Below are 15160 nucleotides of genomic sequence, written 5' to 3'. Positions count from 1 at the left end.
TTTCTTTTAGCCAAGGGGTAGTATTTCCCTACCCGGTTTTAGCTGCAGCCATTGAATCTTTTCAGCACAGATGTCAGCTGAAGAGGCTTCCCAACAACACTCCTGGAGAGGATCCAAATCCACGGGACTCTAAAGTCTAGATTGAACTTCATGGATTAAGAAGTCTAAATAACTTGTCATGTAATTGATTTAAAATATCCATCGACAATGCATGCATCTTTCTTTCCTTTTTCGGGGGTGCTTGGGACAATGGCTCACTATGGACTAGGGGTGTCAATCGGTCGGGCCGGTCTAATCTCGGTCGGGCTTAATCAAGCTTGAAGACTTTCAAAGGCTGCATCGTGTCCGCCCACTTAACTAATCGGGCTTAGTTAGTGAGGGCATGATACATTTTATATTTGGTCGGTCAGCCTCGGGCTATAATCGGGCTACTAAAATCAAGCCTTAATCGGGCTTTAGTCAGGCCTTCACCGGGCTATGAACATGTTTAATGTTAAATGGGCTTTAATCGGCTTTTCAACGGGCCCTCTTTAAAATATGCACTTATATTACAGCCCACTTAATTTTACTCATGCAAGCCCAAAAAAATGACAAGAATTGCAAGCCCAACCATTTCATTTTTTTTTTTTTTAGCTACTTCACTTTAACCAAACAAGAAATCAAATATTTGTAAAACTTTTTGGCAGTTTGACATATACTAACCGAGCTTTCTTTCTTTACTTTTTACTCTTTAATTTGGGGGGTAAAATAGGCATTCTATACTCATTAAAGGGTCAGGCCAGGTCGGTGTACAATAGGCCGGTCTCGATCGTGTGTTATTCGATTGGTCTCAATCGGGTGCCCGATTGTCCAAGTAGCAAAACTGAGACCGACTGTTTGTAAACAGGCCGGGCTCAAGCCCAACATGTTTAATAAATGATTTGGGCCAAGCCGATCTATAAACGGTCGGTTCCGATCAATTTGTCGGGTCAGTCTTGAGTTTGACACCCCTACTATGGACCATACAAGACCCACAAGGGGCCAGGATGGGGCCTAGTAGACCACACTTATTCAGCTCTTGGAAATTTGGAAATTTTTTTATTGCTATCTAAAGAAATGGAATAATTCTTTCCCTTTGCATTCACAAATACCCTTCTAGGTGTTAATATTTTATAAAATACCTTGCGAGACTCCATTTCTTTAACTACAGGCTTAACTAAAACCGTATAACAGCCAAATCTTATTCAACTTGGATTTGCACTGTACTTCACAAACCAGCAGCAGACGTACAGCACAGGACCCATATGTGCATCTTTCTGCAATACTGTTACATTTTCACCACGTAGAGATTTTGTAGGATGCATTACTTTGTTTTTTTTTTTCCTTTTTCTTTTTTGGAGGGGAGTTCTCAATGACTCCCTTTTAAAGAAAAAATCCAATCCAACATTTTTTATTTTTTTTGTTTAGAGAGGGTATCCCTAAATGGCAGCATAACTCCCTACATCAGACCAATGGGAGAACATGCGAAAGTAATAAAATTTCTACTTTTCATGGGGCAAAGCAGTCATTTTACCCCTCCCTATGATCTAGATGTAAAGGCCACACTACCTTCTAGGCCACATTATTGTTATTGTTATTGTTATTGTTATTGTTATTATATAGGAAACATAAACTATCCTTGGGAGGAAAACATCACATGTTTGGACCTAAAAGCTGGTCGAGGTAGTACTAGATCCCTAACTAAGCATTACAACGGGGTTAACTACCAACATCCCTGGTAGGTCTCGTTGTACTAATGAGTCACTTTAACTTATCCAATGTGTACAGAGTCACTTTTAATACATAATACTCATATTGATTTGGACCAAATTGCAACCTAACTTGTAAACTTGAAAGTTAGTGCCACAAAGCAGCCACCCAAATGGCTATAGTTATTGACTGCCCTTTGTGTCACTAGCACTGGCCGATTGGTCGATTCGTGATGGAAATCCAGCTTTTTTTCTATGCGTCCATTGTCCAAGTCTTACCTATAGCTATCTGGGTAAGCATTACATATACATGAGAGGAGTCAATAGTTCTCGACGCCTCGCTTTTTGCGTTTCTATCAATGCCTCATTTGTCATGCCTCTTTTCAAAGAATTAGATCTTCACCTGGACACATGGCACTTACCCACGTAGCTATGGCCCAACCTAGACGATGGGCGCTAAGGAGAAGAGTCGAATCTGGCGATGGGCGAGTATTAAAGCACATGTTGCAACCCAACTAGCAAATCTATCATTTTTTAATTATTAAGTCTTATGGGCCAATGGATAAGCAATGCCTTTGCCCCTTGTGCTAGGGAAATGGGAGTGTGGTAGCATCTCTAGAATTATAAGTTAGTGTGGTCATTTTTTTCCACATTTTCTTATTATTAGTCACTCTTACTACAATACGGACCACATATTAAGTCATTTACTAAATTTTTATATCGATCTGGTCGAAATATTTTTTTTTTTAAGTAAAAAATGAACTTATATTATATTATCAGTCAAAAGATTTATATAATGAATTTGTGCCACCCCTACCAGGTCTGCAAGCAAAAGAGAAAATAAAAAAGAGGGAGGAGAAAAATCCTTACCAACAGTAAAACGGTTCTTGACTTTAAAAGAGGCAAGGGCATTAGCAATAGCATTGCTGAACACTTTTCCTATTTCACCCCTCTAGAAAACAAAATTTGGTATCAGAGCAAACGTCGACCAAATTTAAGTTTTTGACAAGGTCATTGCCTCATCGTGACTCTATTATGATATATTGTTACTAATCGATAGTTGGAGGAATAAAATTTGGTATCAGAGAAAAAGTCGTAAGACAAACAATTTGGTATCAGATCAAACGATCAATAATTAATATCAGAGCCAAAGCCATAAGTTTAAGTTTTTAACAAAGACTAGGGATTATTGGACCTAGAAGGCCATTGCCTCATCATGACTCTATTAGGATATATTGTTACTGATCGATTATTAAAAGAATAACATTTGATATTAGAGAAAAAATTGTAAGACTAACAATTGGTATCAGAGTCAAAGCCATGAGTTTGAGTTACTTAGCAAACACTGGAGATTATTGGACTTAGACTGACATTGTCTTGCCGTGACTCTATAACTAATCAACTGACTTGCATAATAAATTAAAGTACATTTGGTATCAGAGAAAATGCCGACTAACAATTAGTATCAAAGACAAAGCCATAAGTTTAAGTTTTTGACAAACACTAGGGATTATTGGGCCTAGAAGGTCATTGTCTCCTCGTGGCTCTATTAGGATAAATTGTTACATATCGATGGTTAGAAGAATAACATTTGGTATCAGAGAAAAAATCACAAGACTAACAATTGGTATCAAAGCCAAAGCCATAAGTTTGAATTACTTAGCTAAAGCTCAAATGATGTCAATAATAGTATGTGAAGTCTGGTTGAAGAAGGTTGAGATTTTTCAAACTCAAATCAGTGATTTAAACATGAACAATCGATGTGGATGTCCCAATTTTTTGTCATTTTTAAAGTTCAGTAAACAAATGGAAGAGATGGTCATGGATGTTTGTAATCTAAGGGAAGCAGAGAAGCTTGAAAATGGTATAGTGATTAAGAGGCCACCTAAACTAGTTGAGATGAAACATTTGAAGAAAATACAAGATATACCATCTCGTGATGGTATCTTAGAAAAGATAATGGAGTACCTTAGTGAAAAAACACATAAAACGAATTGGCATTTGGGGAATGGAAGGAGTGGGAAAAACTACAATGAAACACTTGAATGATGCCCCAAGAATGGCGAAAGATTTTAAAATTATCATCTGGGTGACAATTAAAAAAGATTCAAACTTAAGAGACATACAATAGAAAGTTGTGCAACGCTTGAAGTTACCTGTGGATAACCAAAGTAGCATTGATCAAATTGCAATAATATCTAAAGTGTTGGAGAACAAGTACTTATTCCTTCTTGGTGGAGTCTTCTCAAAGTTTACTCTACATGATTTATGTATCCGTGACAATCATAATTTTGGCAAGGTGGTTTTGGTAGCTAGATGTAGAAATGTTGTTCGTGAGATGAGAACCCATGAAGAAATATATGTGGAGAGATTGTCCAAGGATGATGCATGAAAAATGTTTCAACAAAAAATGGGTGATGAAGTTGTTGATCATCCACACATAAAACCTTTAGCAAGAATGGTGGCCAAGGAGTGCGGTGAATTGCCACAAATGATTGACGTAGTAGTAGCAACCTTGAGGAAAATGGATAATGAAGACATGTGGTGGTACACATTGAGAAATTTGCAATCATCAAGCATAAATGTGACATAACATAGGGAAGATTTGGACAACTCTTCAAACAGGCTTATGACCAGCTACCAGATGATACACAAAAATGTTTTTTATATGGAATATTGTACCCCGATGACCATGAAGTTCACACTGGTTATTTGATAGAATGTTGGAGTGCAGAAGGGTTTATGTGTGATGCCCAGAATTTCAGAGAGGCACAAGAGACTGGCAATGTTATTCTAGAAGATCTCATAGGTAAATGTTTATTAGAAAGAAGTGAACGGTTAGAATATGTCAAGCTGCCAATACTGCTTCGGCGTTCAGCACTAAGAATCACATCTCTTAATAAAGAAGGCAATAAATTATTAGTGAAAGCTGGCCAGGTGATGCAACATACCCTATCAGAGAATGAATGGAAACAGTCAATAAGAATCTCCTTAATTGACACTCAACTACGCACTCTACCAGAAAGGCCTACTTGTTGTATGATCTCAACTTTGTTACTTCAAAGGAATTCAACATTAAAAACCATTCATGAACCATTCTTTGGTTATATGTGTGGCCTTCGAGTGCTGGACTTGTATAGAACTAGCATTGAATCACTGCCACCATCTCTTTCTAGCTTGCTCAACCTTAAAGCACTATACCTGAATTCTTGTAGCCACCTGATGGAGCTCCCTACCCAAATAGTAGAATTAACGAAACTTGAAGTCCTTGATCTTCATAAAACTGGGATTATTGACTTACCAAGACAAATTGGAAAACTGAGTAGTCTCAGGTGTTTACGAGTATCATTTGCTAACGTTGGCAACCCAAATGATATAGAACGGGTACTGATTCCTCAAAATGTAATTTCAGGACTTTCTTTGTTGGAAGAATTGAGCATTGATGTAGAGCCATATGATCAAAGGTGGACTAAGAATGTAGATGTAGTGGTAGAGGAGGTGGCCAGCTTGGAATTATTGAGTACTCTCTGTTTCTACTTCCCAAGAATGGATTGTTGTAAGAGTTTCATTGGAAACAGCAAATCGTGGAAGAATAATAATGTATCATGGGAAAACAATTGCTTTAGGTCATTCAAACTTCTTGTTGGTTCTCTTAGTGCCAGTCGTTCCCATGAATTTAGGGGTATAGAACACTCAATGAAGAGACATTTGATCTTTTGTACTGATGAAGACATCCCTCCTAAAATACAGAAGGTACTTGCTCATACCCAAGCATATGAATTAGTCAATCACCAGAATGTCCAAAAACTATCAGATCTTGGCACAGAGAGGATGAAAGGATTGAAATTTTTTTTAATTGAGGAATGTCTCAAAATGGAGAGTATCATCGATGGTGACATGACAATAGATTGTGTTTTTCCATTCTTAGAGAGACTACTTCTGATCAGGCTACCACAATTAGAGACAATTGGAAAGGTTATCCAATCAGCTTGCTTTGCTAAATTATCAACTCTAAAGTTGAATGAATGTCACAAATTGAAGAATATTTTCTCAAGAGGCATGATTCAACAACTATCCAAACTGCAGGAGTTGAAAGTTGAGAACTTCCTTGACATGGAAGTGTAGGCTACAAAGGCAAGAAGACCATATAGTTTTTAGCTCTTGTTGGCATGTTAGAAGAAGAATCATTCCCCTTTAAAGATATTGGACTCGGGTAAACATGAATTTTGTAGAGAAAAATATTTGTGACATTCTAGCAAGCTTGCCTTCTGTGCCCCCACCAATCACATTTGGATGACATATAATCTTCAAAGATGGGCATCCGACTCTCAATCCTTTGATAAGATTTGGAAGGCCATCTACTTTGATGCTAGTTCTAAGCTTGCCATGCCCCCCTTTTCCATGTAAGGGATTTCCTAAGGAATATATTCATTATCGTGTCCTAGTTGATGGGGTAGCCTTAAGGAGAGGGGGAAATCACATAAAGAGGAAGAGGAAATCACACACAACGCACAAATTCACTAATTCTAAATTCTATTCAATTGAATTCACTCTTAACTCAACAATGAGTATATGCAAATATATAAAGGAAAATCAGAATAGAACTCCTACTTAAACTCTAACACTGAAACTGATTCCTACTTCTCTTACGTATCCTATTCCAAAACAAACATAATAAAATAAAAGACACACTATTAAACTAAACTAATACCAACCCTTGTTGGACCAAAAACCTAGGTTGGATCGGTTCTTCTTGGCAGCTGGTGATGCTAGTCCGACGACTCCAACCAGGTAAGTGCCACCTTATTTGAATCAACTCTCCTCCTCTGAAAAGAACTCGACTCTGTCGAGTTTGGATGAGGTCCAAGAATGCCATCAGGATCGATGTGTTTGATGAGAAAAGTACCAACTGTCCCCTTGACCTTGAGAGGGGGAAGATCCTTGGCTGGAAGAAACTTCATTTCAAATCCACCATGCTGAAAAGAGTCTGCATCACTAGGGTCTGCCGGTGTCCCTACTACAGTATCCGACAACACCCCCCCAACTTGATAGCTTTTGTTGCCTGATAGTTTCTGTTGCTTGCTTGTAACATTTCAGCTGTTTAGCTCCTCTCTTGGGGCCTTGCATATTCTTTCTACTCTCCTTCGGTAATAAGTTTAAGGAAGAGGTATACGAAAGCTAGCAGGACACCTTGGTATCAGGTGTGCTAGTGATATTTTAACCGTAGGATTTGAAAGAACCGTTAGATTGAGAGGAAAGGTCCAAAGCCTCAATCCACCCCTGTCACACCTTATCACCCTCAATAGCCATGCGGAATGTTGTCCAGTCGGTGCTCTCAGTTCACTTTTTTTTTTTTTGGGTTGTTCCTCTCTCTCTCTAGCATGAATGTCTCTCTCTCTCTCTCTCAAACCCTCTGTTTTTTCAGAGCTTTCTTTCTTCCTAGGCAGCGGTTGCAGCTCTCTCTTTTTTTTCTGGATTTTGCTATTACTCTTTTCCCCCGAGCTTTCTTCTTCCTGAACAGCAACAGCACTCCTCTTTTTTTTCTTCTTCTTCTTCTTTTTTTTGTTTTTTTTTTTTTCTGCATTACTCTCTCTCCCCCCAAGATTTCTTCTTCCTGGACAGCGACTGCTGCAGCGGCAGCAGTTGCGACGACAGAGGCAGCCGCACGATTAGGGTTGCGACGGCAGCGACGACGGCCAGCGGCAGCAGCTGCACTCTTTTTTTTTCCTGGTTTTCATTGTTTCTCTCTCTCCCCCCAAGCTTTCTTCTTCCTTGACAGCGGTTGCGGTTGCGGTTGCTACGGGAATGACAGCGACAGTGGTTGCACTCTCTTTTTTTTTTGTTTTTGCTGTTATTCTCTCTCTCTCTCTCCCCCAAGCTTTCTTCTTCCTGGACAGTGGCAGTGACGGCAGTGACGGCGGTGGCTGCAGCGTCATCTTAGTTTTTTTTTCTGATTTTTGCTATTCTTCTCCATCGACCGTTCTACCATCACTGTAATCCCCGTTCCTTTGGCCCTTTTGTGAGAGAAGCGAAAGAGAGAGAGAAAGAGCACCGAGCAAGTCGGAAATTTTCCACTGCCACTGTCCAGGTTGAGCTCAGTTCTCTTCTTCTTTTTTTCTTTTTATTTTTGTTGTTCCTCTCTCTCTCTCCCTCTGAGCTTTTTTCTACCTCGGCTGCGGCAACGGTAGCGGCTTTAAGGATGGAAAATCGCCGAAGCAAATGAGGGAGAAGAAGAAGACCGTACAACGTCGGGGCTGGTTAAGTTACCTAAGACAACAGGTATCCAGCAGTATTGATGTAGTCTATCTAATCCAACGGTCTACATTTGCTAGCACGCCTGATTCCAATGTGTCCTGCTAGCTTTCAAGACCTTTTCCCTAAGTTTAATTGGTATATTCACTCTGAAAAAGGTGACACAAGAGAAAGTGATGGAGGGGCTTCTTTCCACAAAAATATGTTGACCTGCCCTCATAGATTTGAGACCATCTACTGGGTACTATTTTAAGTTCCTAGTGTTTACGAGTCCTCTCTTCCCACTTGGGAAGGTTGCGGAGGAAGGTTATGAGCTCTTGCAAGCTACTCCTTACTCAATATATATATATATATATACACACGTGTGGCCAAGAGAGAGAGAGAGAATTATGAAACAAATACTTTTCAAGGATTTACTTCCTAGTCTGATGAAGAAAATATATGACAATAGAATGCAAACCATCAAGGTTGGTTGATGCTTAGAGTCTACCCTTCACAACCCAATTGCAGAGTTGAGATCATATCCATGTGTATACTACAGACTATGTAGTAACATTCTAGTCTTGAAACATTCATTCAATGCCTATGACATATCCATTGTCGGAGCCATGCTGAAAATATATAACCCTCTTTTCTATTTTTCAAAAATTGTTGGTACCCTTGTGTTTAACTTAAAAAATATATAAAAAAAAAAAAAAAAAATCTACCATCTTACTTTTCTTTCCTCAAGAGATCTCTTCTTCTTAATTAGTTAGAAATCTACCAACTTACCGAAAAGAGAAAGGAATCCATGGGAGACTATTTCTTCTCATTTTTATCTCCTATCTCTCTTAGTGTATCCCCAATAATATCTCTCATGTCTAGGATTGAACAGATTGTTTGCAAAATTGGCACCTAAATTCTAGCTTTTTGGCACTTCTCAAAGACCTAATTGATACAGATTCTTAAACAGAAAAAAAAAAAAAAAAAAAACCAAGATGGGTAATCAAACAACCAATGTTCAAGACAGAAATTGAGAACAAATTGAAGAGGCATAGAGAAAAATTAAGCGTGACAAGCAGCCTTGATCAGTTTTTCTTGCTCTATGAATATTCGATTTTGGGTGTGAACATAGAGAGAGAGAGAGAGAGAGAGAGAGAGAGAGAGAGGGAAGTCTCCTCTTCTTCAATAGAGCATTTAGGAATATTAAAACGAAGGCAAAGACCTTAGTTTGCCTTCAGCTTTCTTTCAGGTAAGGTGATTGAATCTCATTTTTTTATTTTTTTTTTATAATTAGCTCTTGATGTGGCTTATCTCCTCATTCCTTACATCACTCACTCCCTTCTCCTCATTGGAAGGGATCGTAGAAGAATAGACAAACTACACCTCGAACCAAAACCCCTCTCCATCCATGTCCCTCAACTGTTTCCTTTATCCTCATACCTTTTCTCTCACGATTTTTTACACCTTCTCTTGGAAATTTGTGGTTTTCTCTATTAAAAATCTTAAGGGATAAAAACCTCCTAAAAAAATGTATAAATAATTAGGGTCATGCATTTAGTACATTTTCCTAATCCATCAATATAGAACCCTTAATACTCTTTACCAAAATTAAACTACCATATGAATGTGCAAACATGGAAACTAACCCTCCAATGGTAATACTTTCCCCCTTGTATACCATACTAGGACTCCAAATTTAAAACTAAACTTCTACCATTACTTGAAAGTCAAAGAAAACAAGGAAATTTTTTTTTTTTTTATTTGTACATCCTTTCTTAACTATATTCATATCTCAACTATCAAGAATTACGAGAAAAATATTATAATATTCAGATTTGCAAGAGTTATTGGACTCTTGGAAAATATTTTCGATTGCAGCTATAGGAAATAAGTGAAATTGTAATGAATATACATTTTTTTTTATCCACATAAATGCACACACTAATTGAACAAAAAAAAAAAAAAAAACACTAAAAAATATGTTTCTCCAAAAAGAAAAGAAAATGTTCACACATATTGCTCCAATTGAATATTCCTTAACATTGACATGGGCATGTTCTCTGCCAACATAAACCTCGCCAAGAGAGACTATATCAATACTAACTGCCAGAAAATTAACCCACTACAGTTTCGCACTTCCAAATGCAACTTGACTTCAATTTCCTCAAAAACCAGGTTGAAATCGTCTGCAATTCCGAACTCGTACAATTCCGTGCAATACCACCTTCAAGCGGTGACACATGTATTGATACCAATACAATGGTCCAGATCTGGTACAACTAATAAAACATTAAATCAGTGAAGAAGCATTTAAATCAAATTTGGACCATTGCATTGGTATCAATACACGTGTCACCCCCTGAAGGTGGTATTGCACGGAATTGTACGAGATCGGAATTGCAGACGATTTTTTTCCTCAAAAACCACATTCAATAATCTTATACAATCTTGGTTAAATGAAAAGGTGTAAATAAAAACACACTTACATCTCTTAACTCTTCCAATTTCAGATAGAAGGTTGATTATTTGTTAACTAACTTTTAATTAGACAAACACATTAGATTTCTGCAACAATCAGAAAGGATTAAATGAATTACTCATAATAATATAGGAAGCAAAGTAAAAGGAGATGAGAACATGTTATAAAAGTCCCATCTCACCTTAAGCTCTCCAAGAGAAATCCCCTGCCAGCTCTAACTTTCATGTTGTATTTCAGGGTCTGTCCATGAACATTAGGACGCAATGGTCCTGCTGTAGGTCGTTGGAAGATCTTCACAGCATAGAAACTCTGATGTGAATACTTACCACTACGTCTTCTGGTCTTGCGAGCTGGCTGATTAAACCAGGTCTTGACATAGTTCTGCCAATGCTTTCTGAAGTACCCACTGGGCACAACATTGTTAGGCTTAACCATGACTTACTATGCAAACAAGTTGTATCAATATAAATAAGATAATCAGCTTAACCAAGATCTTAAACGCAACCCTCATCCCCTCAATCAAGGCCTTGCTCTAAAACAGATATCACCAAAGCCAATTTCCACATAATATTGATATAAAAAACCCTAGCGTAGTAGAACGTTCAGAAGTGCTGTTCCACAGAAATAAGATAACATGGCAACAAGCTGAAAGTAAGAAACCGGGGAGAGAGACGTGAGAGAATGGGGGGAGAGAGGAGCAGATAACAAAAGGGATTTTAGTGGGGAAAGACGCAAACTCTAGGATTGAGAAGAGAGAAGCGCGAGAGAACGTGGCCAACAGGAGAAATCGTATAGAGAGGAGATCACGGACATCGGGAGAGATTAGGAGATAGGAGGGAGAAAGAGAGTCTAGACTCTAGAGTGAAGCGGGGGAGTTTGAAGGAACGTAAGAAAGTAGATAAAACAAAGAAGAGACTGGGAGAGTGAAGGAGAGTAGATAAAATAAAAGAGAGTCGGAGAAGGATGGGTATGTCGCCGATATCAAGCATATTAGTGGATACAACAATAAGTTCACATGATGGAGTATCATTCAGGAAAGATATGAGGTCATTTCTGAAAAAAGAAAAGAGATAGAAACAATGGGTGTTAAATTGCTAATATACTAGATATCCGCGGTATACCTAACCTTTATAAATAAAAAAAATAAATAAATAAAATAATCATATAATAAAATAGTAAGACATTCAAGACTTTTGCTGGACGATGAAACCAAAGGTCCAAAGTAACTGGAAACAGAGACAAGAGTCTCTCTCACCACCATTACGGTTGCTCGTGTTCAATAATCGGTGCTTGAAGTTCGCAAAGAGTCAGCCCCGCACTTCCAAAATATCTGAAAGGCCCATTTCACACTACTGCAGTTATGTATTATGTTTTTCAACCCCTTGGATAGGAATAATGGCAAAAAGCATCCAAAACTAGAACTACTTGTTATGTAAATGATTGTTCCTGGCACTCAAAAACTTGAAATTATTGGAAGCAGAAGATGGTCAGCGCAGGGGATGGGGGAACATTTACCCTCGCTCAAGAGGGGGGAAATTTTGTTTTATGGCAAACTGCAATTTTTTGAAATTCATAAGAAAATGATTTTAAGAAGAATTTCCTAAATGTTATTCATCATATATTAAAGAAGGGAGTTTGTGAACGTCATATTTTAGAAGCGTGTGTGAAAAGCACTCAGGGAATGAATTATCAGATCTTTTCTCTTGTGACTTAATATCTTCATTGTCACAACTCATTGGCATTCAAATTTTTTTATCTACACCAATGGGGTTGGTAGTCTAGTGATGAAAATACCCTCAACTCATTATCGCTCGGGTCAGCTGATTGTGGGTTCGAATCTTGGCATGCCCACTATTGCCCATTGGTCTTATGGAAGCACTACTTGTCGTACAGGGGCTTGTCCTGGGGGCTATAATCACTATCATGGAACACCCTTTTTTTATTACTAAAAAAAAAAAACTTTTTTGATCTACCATAAATTTCACGTTACTACAATGCTCTATAAAATTATGAAAAATGGCTAAATGCCAACTATGGAAAGATTGGTTCAATTCAAAGGGTCACCTTCAACAGTTAAATAGGCCAGATCAGACTTCCATCTTTGCTATATAGTTGATCTATTGAGGCAAGATTGTCTAGATCATTGTTCCAAGTATTAGCATCGGATTATCCATACATACCGGTTCAATTTGCATGTTCTCAATCCTGATACTTGACCAATGCCGTATTGATGAAACAGTACATACCAAGGGTAAAAATGTCAAAACTAAACCATCCAGTCTTCTTGTTGATACCATACTATTGATGGATGCCTTTTTCTACTCAATCTGCCTTTGTTCCGGGAAGACAGATCTTGGACAACATCATTATAGCTCACGAAATTTTCCATTTTCTTCGGAAAAAAATCAAAGGAAAAATCGGATATGTTGCTATTAAACTAGATATGGCAAACGCCTATGACAAGCTTGAATAGGGATATCTTAGAGCTATTTTTTATTTTTTGGGCTTTAGTGACAAATGGGGAGATATGATTAGCCTCCTAGTTATTACTGTGACTTTCTCCATTAAACTCATGGGGGTTGCCTACAATTTTTTTGAACTTTCTAGAGGTATCAGACAAGGTTGCCCTCTCAGCACTTTCCTCATTATCTTGGCCATGGAAGGATTTTCAAGACTGTTATCCACATACAGAGATCTTAACCATTTCAAAGGAATTAAGGTGGCCAGGAAGGCACCTGAGATTTCACACCTCTTCTTTGCTGATGATACCTTCATTTCTTATAAAGCAACCCTTGAGGGCATTTCCATTATCAAATGTATAACTGATTTATTTTCTAATTTGTCAGGTCTAACTGTTAATTTTGAAAAAGTGGTTTTTTCTTCAGCCCTAATGTTGCCAATGCTTGCAGATCTAATATTAGGAGTATTCTCAATATTAAAGAAATGGGGAAAAATGTTGTGTGCTTAGGATCCACTATTTGGGGAAGCATTGTAAGTATTCTTCCTACTCTCCAACACAGTCATTAGAACAATCGGGAACGGAGAATCAACACACTTTTGGCATGACCCCTGGATACCAAACACATTGTGTTTGAGTAATTTGCCAATTTTGGATTCCACGAGTTCTTATTTACATAAGGTAAGTGATGCCATCACAATTCGACATTGGAATCTCAATGCACTTTCTGCCTCTCTCCCTATAGATATCGTGAATAATATTTTGAATATCCCATTCCTACAATGTCAAGACTCTTGCTGATGCAAATTGTCTCATGGTGGAGAGTTTTCTATAAAGTTAGCAGCTAAATATTTGCAAAATATTTCAAACTCTAACCCTAATGGAAATTCCAACAGGTGCCAATGTATCTATGCTCACACTGGTGGCATTTCTTTTGAAAATTGGACATTCACCCGAATTTAAAGTTTTTTTTTCTAGAGACTCATTCTTGGAGGGATCCCTCCCAAAGATTTGCTGGAGAGATGGATGATAGTAGACCCAACTTATGGTTTTGTCATTCCCATCCTGAGTCAATCTGACACATATTTTTATCGTGTGACATCATCAAAAGGATCTTGGCTTCCAGCCCTCTTGGAGTGAGAATGGAGGCTTTCACTATTTCTAATTTCTAGCAACTTATTTTGTTTTTATTTAATTCTAATACTATTCCTACCAATCACTTAAAATAAATAAATAAAATAAAATAAAATTATGATTTGCTATTTTATTTGGAAGCATAGGAATGAGATTGCATTCTCAAATCACAAACCAAACCCGTCTAATATCCTGAAAAATGCTAGATATTGGTTAAATGTTTCGAACATATATGAATCACAAAACCCCATATCCAATACCACCGCCCACCTCTTAGACCAAACTGACCCTAAGCCATGCTCAAATCAAAACATTCTTGTCTACTCTACTGTTTCTAACATAACTCCAAGCATGATAAGGTGGGCATTCTGCTTATTCCATCAAAATATTTTTTTCTTTTATGTCCAATTATGTGACGACAAGAAACAATATTGAGGCAAACACAAGAGCTCTACTATTTGGACTGAAGCAGGCCAAGGAGTTAGGATGGAGCGTGGAGGAGATTTAGAGTGACGCCAGTGGTTTACAACCTACTTGGAACCCTAATACCAAGTCATGTTAGTACCCCATGACTGGTGAAAATTTTGTAATTTTACTTTTCTGCTCTTTTAATATAAGTGAAAGGTCCAAAGCCTAAAACATTTCCTACACCATCTCACAATATAAATTTTTATTTTTTTTAAGAGATAATAATATATATATATATATATATATATGTGTGTGTGAGAGGACACAGGAAACACGTAGAATCGGAACATTTTTCCTTCAATATAATACACTTGTTTCAATGAGAATAATATCCAATAAAACCCACACAGTACAATAACAACTCTTGAAAATGAAATAATGGTACATCACATACAAATAATTTTATAAATCCTTTTTTTCTACCCAAGGGGCAGATTTGCATAGAGTGGATTTGAACTGAACATCAAGTTCAGACAGACAGCTCTTTTTCTGACCTGTTATCTTACAAAGACGAAGACAAGGTGCTCGAGTGATCAAAATTTATATTGCCTCCCCAATGAACAGTCACATTGTTGTATCCTAAGCTCTCTACACTTATTTGGTTGAGGCCTTGAAGGTGGATCCTTAGTCCCTTCCTTCCCCCACCTAACCCCCCCCCCC

General features: G+C 37.8%; 1 pseudogene; it reads left to right on the top strand.

Annotated features, from left to right (window-relative positions):
* The first annotated feature begins 3533 nt into the window (after positions 1–3533).
* LOC122089541 lies at positions 3534–5852 on the top strand (annotated as a pseudogene).
* Positions 5853–15160: the final 9308 nt, after the last annotated feature.

This window comes from Macadamia integrifolia, chromosome 9 (genome assembly GCF_013358625.1).
Source record: "Macadamia integrifolia cultivar HAES 741 chromosome 9, SCU_Mint_v3, whole genome shotgun sequence".
Classification (NCBI taxonomy): domain Eukaryota; kingdom Viridiplantae; phylum Streptophyta; class Magnoliopsida; order Proteales; family Proteaceae; genus Macadamia; species Macadamia integrifolia.
Note: the sequence above shows the minus strand (reverse complement) of the source record. Positions and strands in the feature narration are given on the sequence as shown.